Source organism: Pelophylax lessonae (genome assembly GCF_965119305.1).
Source record: "Pelophylax lessonae genome assembly, chromosome: 7".
In the NCBI taxonomy this organism is placed as follows: domain Eukaryota; kingdom Metazoa; phylum Chordata; class Amphibia; order Anura; family Ranidae; genus Pelophylax; species Pelophylax lessonae.
This window is the reverse complement of record NC_138774.1, coordinates 127582738-127592311: the sequence shown is the minus strand read 5'-3', so window position 1 is coordinate 127592311 and position 9574 is coordinate 127582738. Positions and strand designations below refer to the sequence as shown.

At 43.0% G+C, this 9574-nt stretch overlaps 1 protein-coding gene across 1 annotated transcript in view; it reads left to right on the top strand.

Annotated features, from left to right (window-relative positions):
* Nucleotides 1-3323: 3323 nt before the first annotated feature.
* Nucleotides 3324-9574, top strand: part of FGF13 (fibroblast growth factor 13) — a 635343-nt gene continuing 629092 nt past the window's right edge. Inside the window, exon 1 of the mRNA XM_082263492.1 lies at nucleotides 3324-3550. The gene's annotated coding sequence lies outside the window, so the exon portion shown is untranslated. The remainder of the gene's footprint in view (nucleotides 3551-9574) is intronic.

The window sequence follows — 9574 nt, the reverse complement described above, 5'->3', positions numbered from 1 at the left end:
CCTAGTTTGTAGACGCGATAACTTTTGCGCAAACCAATCAAAATATGCTTATTTTATGTATGTAGTTTCCCTTCAATCCACGGGCGTGTGCAATTTTAAAGCGTGTAATTTTTGGTATCTATTTACTTAGCGTAAACACTTTTATATTTTACCAAACAATTGGGTATAATTTTGTGGTTTTGTGCATTAAAATTGTAAAAAAATTGTATAAAAGAGTATTTTTTCCCAAAAAATGTCATTTGGAAAACTGCTGCATAAATACCGTGTAACATAAAAAATTGTTTGTTAATTGTTTTCATCCACATAGCATAACTTAAAACAAAAATGTAAAAACTGCAGCTTACCTTTATTAGATGCTCTGTTTTGGACCCTCCAGCAAAACCCTAGGGAGTTTTCATTATTCGTGAGAGGCTGGGCAGCTGTGTTTGTCTGTACTCTGCAGGCAGACGTTCATTATCAATTGTAACAAGATTTGAACACCATCTGACCTAACAAACAGTTACAATGTAAGAAGCCCAGCCTTTACACCTTTATGTTAAAAGAGGACAGACTTGGGACAGGCTCACTGTAAAGTCTGGTACACACCACTATTTTCTTTTTTGTTTGATCAACCAAAAAAAAAATTGCCGGTCTGGTTAGAGCTGCTATTAGTACAGCGATCTCCCTGCTGTTCTTTTCTGTTCTGACAGGGAGACAGACCCCTGCCAGGACTCTCCAGTCAGCACTCTCAGCCATTGGCTGAGAGCGCTGATCGGGAGCCAGCTAGTTGCTTATTTTCCAGCATGCTCATCCATTTGGCCGGCATCTGTCAGACTGGCTGCCATACACATGAGCTGAAAGTGGACCTGTTTTTATTGAACAGGCCGATGTCACCCGACATTCGGCTTATGTGTACTAGGCTTTACATTAGGGATAGACTGATATGTTTTTTTCAGGGCCGATACCGATACTGATATTTTGGTTACAACATATCGGTATCGGCCGACATGAGCCGATATTTTGTACATTTTAAAGTTTTGAAAAATAAAGACAATTTTTACACAAATCTGGTACTGAACATGTTCATTTTTGTTTAATGCTTAATGGCTGGCTTGCTTGCACCCTGTGCTGGGTGACTGGCTGGCTGGCACCCTGTGGTGGGTGGCTGGCTGTTTGGCACCCTGTGGTGGGTGGCTGGCTTGCTGGCACCCTGTGGTGGGTGGCTGGCTGGCTGGCACCCTGTGGTGGGTGGCAGGCTTTCTGGCACCCTGTGGTGGGTGGCTGGCTGGCTGGCACCCTGTGGTGGATGGGTGGCTGGCTGGCACCCTGTGGTGGATGGCTGGCTGGCACCCTGTGGTGGATGGCTGGCTGGCTGGCACCCTGTGGTGGATGGGTGGCTGGCTGGCACCCTATGGTGGGTGGCTGGCTGGTTGGCACCCTGTGGTGGGTGGCTGACTGGCACCCTGTGGTGGCTGGCTGGCACCCTGTGGTAGGTGGGTGGCTGGCACAGGGGCTGTGGGCAGCTGGCTGGTACAGGGCCTGTGAACGGCTGGCTGGTACAGTGCCTGTGGCTGGCTGGTACAGGGCCTGTGGGTGGCTGGCTGTCTGGCATCCTGTCTGTGGGTGGCTGGCTGTCTGGCACCCTGCGGTGGGTGGCTGGCTGGCACCCTGTGGTGGGTGGCTGGCACAGGAGCTGTGGGTGGCTGGCTGGTACAGGGCCTGTGGGTGGCTGGCTGGCTGGTACAATGCCTGTGGCTGGCAGGTATGGGGCCTGTGGGTGGCTGGCTGGTACAGGGCCTGTGGGCGACTGGCTGGTACAGTGCCTGTGGCTGGCTGGTACAGGGCCTGGGGGTGGCTGGCTGTCTGGTACCCTGTCTGTGGGTGGCTGGCTGTCTGGCACCCTGCGGTGGGTGGCTGGCTGGCTGGCAACCTGTGGTTGGTGGGTGGGTGGCTGGCACAGGAGCTGTGGGTGGCTGGCTGGTACAGGGCCTGTTGGTGGCTGACTGGCTGGTACAATGCCTGTGGCTGGCAGGTATAGGGCCTGTGGGTGGCTGGCTGGCTGGTACAGGGCCTGTGGGTAGCTGGCTGGCTCGCTGGTACAGTGCCTGTGGCTGGTTGGCTGGTACAGGGCCTGTGGATGTGGGTGGCTGGCTGGCACCAGGCTGCTGTGGGTGGGTGTATGGCTGTGATACACTCCCGCAAGACTAGTCCTGACTCCAGACGAGGCTGTCCAAGGCGAGGGAGGTGGCCTAAGAAGGCAGAATGACATCACAAAAATATCGGCAATATCGGCAGTTCTGGGGCCGATACCGATATATCAGGGAAAGTGCATATCGGCCTTGCCGATAATCAGTCTATCCCTACTTTACGTTGTTCAAAAAAACCTTGCAGTCAGCCATAAATGACACTGCCACATGAGAAACATTTAAAAGGTTAGAAATATTAAAAAAAAAAGTAGGCATGCTGTGTGAATGGTTACACATACATACTTTTTAATGCCCATTTACCCGAGCCTTTAAACCTGCGACACGGTTCTATTTCAATAGCCATATGTGTGCCAGCATAAGCCCCATACTAAGGTGTTCCTGATAGACAAAATTACTAAAATATATGGCCAAGCAATTTTCCGTTAAAGTAACTGAATTACAAAAAATGGCCTGGTCCATTTAGTAAAACTGAACTATGTATGTAGTTCGGTTACTTTAATGGAAAATTGCTTGGCCACATATTTTAGTAAAATTACTAAAATATGTTGCCAAGCTGTAAACTTTATAAAACAGGGTTCTGTGTTCACAGAGAAAGAACTGAACTTCCCAGTGCAACAGCATTTATTTATAAGGCAGAGCCCACGTGTCTAACAAGTAAACAACCTCATCCAACACATGTCAGTGCATTGACCCTTACGTCACCATGAGCATAGAATTACATTGCCACAGTACAGGACCAACCTTCCTTAACCCATTGCAAACATCATGGCTCCTCTCCACAACTTCTCACTGTCTGTGGAACCCAAGCCAAAATCTCATCATCTACTTTGAATAGTTGGTTACTCTTACCCTTACACGTGCTACATTCTCTGAAATCATTTTTGCAATATAAATAGTAAGAAGAAGGAAACATGCTTCAATACTATCGGAAATGTTTAACTCTCACTAATAAAAAGGAGAAAAAGGTTCAATCTTTTCTTTCTGTTTCTTTAACTTGATAAAGGCTTGGACTGGTAAGATGATCCCTGCCCAGCTGTCTTCTACACTTAGTTAGAGCAACTTGGAAAGAAAAATCCCAGTCCGAGGAATTCGGTTTCCCTAAAAATAGAACCAATATACAGCCTGTGACTTGCCACTTTTCAGATTACTCTGGTGTGAACTGCATTCAGCCGATGACCCCTGTAATTGCCTTTGACAGCCATCCCATTTTTGATCAACCTACTTTTGTGGACAAAATTAATAACAAGTGTTTTTTACAAAAAAGACAGAAAGGACGACCTTTCCTTGCCATTTTAGAGAGAAACAATTAAGTTGTATTGGCTGCTCAGCAAAGTCTCATTGGAAATATTGACTTTCAGGCAAAGGTAGGTACAAATTCACAACTCTCCCATCTCATGTTCTGCTTTTGTCACACAAGCTTTTCATGTGCTTTCTTTACATGTGTGTGATGTAAAAACAATAAGTAAAATATATTGATCAATAAAATATATTTAAACATTGGGAATATCTGTCACTGGTTTTAAATTAGTACAATTCAGCAGCAGCAGAACGGGGACTGTAACAGAATGTATTGTTACTAAATATAAATTGAGCTAAGCAGACTGCAATTCAATTTTTAATTAAAATAATTAAGGAGTCCTGGACATTCTGTAAAAAGGGAACAAAGTGCAGTCGGTAACACATATTATGAATATAAGAATATACGAGCCTGTACTTTTGTTTTCTGGCTATGACACTGATCTAGTAGCTCCGTACTTTTTTCAGTTGGCATACCCGAAACAAGTACACAAACCAAGAGTTCTGGCTTTGTTTGCTGAATGCTTCTTTTGGGTCAGTGAACGTTGAACCCAGAAACAGCCAGGACATTGGCATTTTAAAAAGGAGTACAGAAATGGCAGTCTTTAAAATTCAGAATAGGATTCCCTTTCCATTTAGTAACCAGTGAATTACTTATGTAGAAAATAAGGGTACACAGGAAATTTTCATTTTGCTATTGAGATTAACCACCAGTTACCAAATAATTTAATTACTGGCAGTCACCTCATTTGCAAAAAACAAAATTCAGTATAAAGGTTATAAAAAAAAATTGTAAACCTGTGGTAAAGCTAATAGCAAAAGATAAACGTCATCTTAATAGCCACAGCTTAACACAAGCAGTAACATTTTTATGTAGCTTTGTTAATTGTAAGGCCCCTTTCACACATACGGTCTGTTCAGTTCACCTCAAAATGTATCAGTTTTTCATCTGTTTTTTCATTTGTTTTTCATCCGTTTTTCATCAGTTTTTTCATCTGTTTTTCATCTGTTTTTTTTTATACATCCACTACCAATGCAAAAACGGATGAAAAACGGACCGTTTGTAAATAGGACATTCATCCGTTCCAAAAAACGGACATTCATCCGTTTTTACATAGAGATGCATTGATGTCCGTTTTTCGGCCTATTTTGCGATTCGGCACTGCGTGACTTTAATGGACAATTGCGCGGTCGTTCGACGCTGTACCTAAACGAATTTGACGTCCTTTTTTTCCCACAAACAGAGCTTTCTTTTGGTGGTATTTGATCACCTGTGCGATTTTTTTTAACAAAAAAAAGCGTAAATTTTGCAAAAATAACAATATTTTTCAATTTTTTTATATGAAATTCCCCAAAAAATTTAAAAATCTAAATTTTTTAACATATTAGGCCATAGTTATTGCGTTTACTAACTAAGGGAAAGATTTTTGTCATTTTTGTTGTTTTTTTTTTTTAACGAGTAATGGCGGCGATCTGCGATTTTTTTTGCGGGACTGTGACATTGCGGTGGACAGATCGGACCCTTGACTGACATTTTTGACACTTTTGGGGTTAACAGTGACATTACTACAGTAATCAGTGCTATACATATGCACTGTTACCGTAAAAATGACACTGGCAGTGAAGGGGTTAACTTTTTTTAGAGGGAGGGGTTAAGTGTGTCCCTAGGGGCGTGCTTCTAACTGTGATTGGATGTGGCTACTAGTATAAGAACAGAGATCAACGGTCCTACATAGTAGAACCGTGTGATCTCCATTCTTACACAGGGAAGAATGACAGGCGGCTTTGTTTACATTAGCCCCCTGCCTTTCTTCTGGTGTAACGGACGATCACGAGTGCCCGGCGGACATAGGGTCCGCCGGGCACACGCGTGGGGGGTCCATAACCGTGCGGGAGCGGAAGCGCACCTCCGGCGGCGCACGCTCGCTCCCTAAAACCTCACAGGCTAGCAACGTAGCCCTACGTCACTTTGGCTGTGAGGGGCTGAGCGCCGCATTAAATAGTCGTGCGGCGGTCGGCAAGCGGTTAAAAGAAAGATACTTTGTATGAATTTACAAAAAATATAAATTGCATTAATTGCACTTGCCTTATCTGAGAAGAAAATCGGAGGAAGCCACCCTTCTGAGTTTATACGGTTTAGAAAATTGTAGCCTTACAAACACAAATGAGAAAGGGATTTCAAAAGTATACCTAAAGGCAAAACTTTTTTATTTTTTAGATTTGGATAGAATGGGGGGGGGGGGGGGTTAGAACCACTGCCAGCTCTTTATAGCTGTCTGTGTCCCCATTAGGGAGATTCACTCTTTTCTGATCACCGGTATCACTGAGAATGAAAGTGAGGGAAAATCCTACATTTTGAGTTGCCATCAGAAAAGGAGTAGAGGGGAATTCTTCCATTGGGGACACTTGTTCCTGCGGGGAAAAACTAAGGCCAGCCATAGACGGTTTGAATCTCGCCCAGGTCAGCAGGAACTGGTCGAGATTTGAACCATTACTTGGCAGTAGAGATGGGCACGTTTGAGTTCCCACATGCCCAATCCCACCAGGAAACTTCCACTGCACTCCGCTAATGAGAGGTGCTAAGACATTTCCCGATCCGCAGCTGCACAGATCAGGAAATGTCTCACTGCCTGTGATTAGCGGAGTACAGTGTCGGCTTCCTGGCGGGATCGGGCAGGTGGGAACTCGAAACATGCCTGAGCCCATCTCTACTGGGCAGACTGAATGAACCAAGTTGATCTATTGATCAACTTGGGTACAATCAGCCTGATGGATTCGCTTGTGATTATCGCAAACAGCTGCTATAGCCATTAGTGATAATTACTGTCTTCTCCTGGCAGGCCCGCCTCTACCCCCCACCAGAAGAAGACATTTGCTCAGCAGGAGGGATTCCTCTGTTAACACTGTCTGTGTTAATGGGGGAATCGTGCAAATGGTTGCAGGAAAGAAATTTGCATCGGCTATGACTTTTCTAAGAGGCGATTTCCCTCTCATCAGGAAGATATCTGCTGATTCCACAGGACAGGAAGTAAAGGTAAATCTCCCAAAGGAGATACAAATTACAAAAAATAAAAACTGACAGCAGTTTTAGTGCCGGTTCACATATAGGCGATGCGGGAACCCTGCGAATCCACTGCGGGTTACCGCATTGCATTCAAATCACAGGCAGTTCATACTGCCATATGCAAATCACTGGGGGTGTCAATACAAAGTTAACGACACCCCCAGATCAATTCGCATATTGCAGTGCGAACTGTCAGTTTGGACATGAATCAGATCGCATAGGGGTGAACCACCACATAATCCGATTTTGCTGCGGACCCAAAAAAGGATCCTGTGCATGTTGTGTTCAAATCCAATGCGAATACACAGATTGTTTGGCTGAATTCGCATCGCACAGACATCGCATGTGATTTTCAGAGCAGTGCACTCCAAATCACATGCGATGTCTGTCATCACACTGATGTGAACCAGGACTTAACCCTCCAATGCTCTATTCAAACTAAAAAAGAAAAGGTTTGGGCTTTGGATATACTTTAAGTAACCACATTTTCTATATAACAAATACTTTTTTTAATCTGAGCTCATTTAAATTTCTAATTTTCTTATCTGAACTTTTAAAAAAGTTTTTCAATTCTTGCTATACTTGTTGATTCAAAGTAAATGCTTACAGTTACAGATTATGCAATCAAAGTTGGGAAGTAAAATAGAAAGTCATCCCCAGGTACACAGCACTTAGCCATACACAGTTTGTTCCCATACTTTACTATGCCGTCACCATTTTATGTCTCTGCCACCTCGAGCACTGAAGAGTCTCCTGTAGTTTAGCTGTACTGCTCTGCAGAGCTTATTTGCAGGCAGTCGTCTGCCTTTCTCTAAGGTAACATTAGAGTTGCCCTGACAAAATGATTACTGTAAATAGATCTGCATGGGTTGCAGGTACTTTCAGCTGGCCGTGTGTAGGTTTTATGTGTCACAAGATTAAAAACACTTTTACTAGTTTGTTTCTAAGTTACTTTGCAAGCTATGAAATGCTCTTGTTAAAACAGACAGTAGGGGGGAAAGTTAATTTTACTGAATGCTTGTAATAAGGAAAAAAAAATAGATCAGGAATATTAAGCTATTACTGTATATGTTGATAACTATAGTACTGTATTCCTAAAATACTTATTTTCAGTCCATGCTTCAATTGCAAAAAGCAATGTACTGGAGGTTTTAGCGTACATCAGAAGTATCACTCTCTAATGTGTATATTTAAAGTACTTGCTGTAGTCTGTGTAATTACATTCTGTTTGCTTGTTACCATGGCAGTACGTGCAGACTCAGCAGGCAACTAATATTCAGCATCTGATAACATCTCTAGAGGGGATAAACTCTTCAATAAGCCAACCTTTTTACAGTTGGTATGTGTAATATTGGGGAAACTTTATGGTATAGAAAGTGGGCCTAAATCAGAACTTAACCATCCTATTCTTTACTGCCAAGGAAGCTGCCTTCTGCCTACTGTTTGATCTGCAGTTGCCATAGTGCTACCCATGTGATCAGTTATGACATCAGCCATTTGATAATTTCACAGTTTGGTTGAAAGCACAAGCATGCCTTAAATGTGATTTTTTATTTTTAATGGTTAAATCAATGGGTTTAGTTCCACCTTAATTGAAAAAGAGAGGAAATGACATCTGCACTCGATATGATATAATAAATTATATCTAAAGGCTTTTTTTTCTTTAATTTTGGATAGCATGAGGGAGGGTTATAACCGTTGTTAGTTTTTGTCCCATTGGTGAGATTTTCCTTCACTTCCTGTCCCATAGCCAAAACAGTAGGTGAGAGAAAATCCCTCCAAAGTGAAAGAATCTTTGGGTGTCACCAGGGTCACTGGAACTAGTATCCACACTGGAAGATTTCCCCTCTATTACTGACACTGTGTCAACACAAAATTTGGGGTTGTCTTTTTTACTTTTGATAATAATGGCAAACAGGACAAATAGAGAGGGTGAATCTCCCTAATGGGTACACAGATAGTAATAAAAAATTGTTTTAATTCTGCTTCTATATGTAGCATGACCCCCTTGGGGGTTGCTGGTTAATAGAACTTCCTCTGCACTCCCTGAACCCTGAGAAACCTCCGAACCGCTTGGCACTACAGGTTCAATCATTTTACTGTGTAGTAATACTCTTGACACTCAGATACCAGTGTAACTGTTTACTGGAACAAATCAAATGCAACAGGCACAGGAATAACACACCAGAATATGTGGTCTCAGAAACAGGGTGCTAGTCTCTCAAATCCCAAATATATATCTATATATGGGACCCGGGAGACAAACACTAGCACAGATTAAACACTTAGCAATATACGTGTATATATATATATATATATATATAAAACTATAGCAAGTGAGAGTGACTGCAATGTAATATTATTGTATCCACTATAATGTAACTTGAAATTAATACCCTCAGCTGTAGTCTGTTACTTCTAATTGAGTAATCAGACTAAACAACTGGCATAAACACTCTAGAACTGGGGACCCCCTTTAAGGATTAAAGAAATATAGTCACTACACTAGCAAGGCCTTGTGCTTCTTTGCCAGCAGTTGGAGCTCTTAATCACTTCTTCAAGTTATATTTGTAATCCACAAAGGGTGCAAATGCTATTGGGATCCAATTGGCGGATGTATACTGTGTATAGTCATGCATATACTTGCGGTTCCCCAAAGATCACCGTCACTTCACAACAGCGTTAGTGTCCAACAGTGATCCTCTTGTCCTCTTGCAAGACTGCTCCTTTCGGTGCTGCATCACAGCACACACTGTATATGGCCGCTCTCTCAGCGCCGCTCACTGTCTCTTCAATCTCGACACTGGACTGGTCACCTCTCCGTGACTCACTCTGTCCTCTCAAATCAGGATGCGCTCTCCGCACTCTAGGCACTCTAACTAGCAGCCAGACATAACCCAAACCGCAACTCAAAACGATGACACAGTAATTCCAGCATGGCTACATCTATATCCAAAACTAAAAAAAGTTTTGCCTTTAGCTACACTACTTGCCGATCGCCTAACTGGGAATGTACGTCATGATTTTG